The sequence below is a fragment of the Chrysochloris asiatica genome, unplaced genomic scaffold (assembly GCF_000296735.1).
Source record: "Chrysochloris asiatica unplaced genomic scaffold, ChrAsi1.0 scaffold00570, whole genome shotgun sequence".
NCBI classification, from domain to species: domain Eukaryota; kingdom Metazoa; phylum Chordata; class Mammalia; order Afrosoricida; family Chrysochloridae; genus Chrysochloris; species Chrysochloris asiatica.
The window spans coordinates 33,863-34,583 of record NW_006409088.1 but is presented as its reverse complement, the minus strand read 5'-3'; positions in this window follow the sequence as shown (position 1 = coordinate 34,583).

Sequence of the window (721 nt, the reverse complement as noted above, 5' to 3'; positions counted from 1 at the left end):
CAACAACAATGGGTCAAAACTAATTCGACAGCACTTAACAACAACAACAACATTGAAAGAAAGCAGAGTCAATTACCAAAAGGGGGCTGAGTCTCTGCCTACTGTCTGCCTTGGACCCTAGTACCCTGGGACTCTAGTTACATGGTGCTTACTGTAAAAGTACACCATCTTTAAGCCGACTTGTAACCACTATGCTACCAGAGATCCCTTATAGAAGACACAGGAAAAACAAAACAAAAAGCATGCTACTCAACTCTTTGATATTACTAATATCTGCTGATTCTTTAGCATACTTATATGTAATTCATAATATATTCAACAATTTCTATATTTATTCCATTGCTTAACCTTTCTTAAGCAGAAAATAAACCTCCAACTTATGCACATGTATCACTTTCTCCCATACTCTATGATTCTCAGAATCTTTCAACTATGAAACATATAACTCAAATGATTCTTATCAAATTTATGAATTGTGTATGTTCTTACTGACCTGAAGGCCTATATTTCTGTCAAATTAACTTATTTGTTCTATTATAGTGGCTACTGTGGCGTGCAACATGGGGAACTGTTTGAAGATATGAAGTTGTAATCCAGTAAATAGCTTATTACTTTTATCACTGCACTGTTCTTTCAAAATTGTCTCCCTAGGAGTAGGGTGCTAATTCTATTAGAGAAACAGGGTTCCACTGGCTTGCATTATAACACTTCCCCTCCCCCA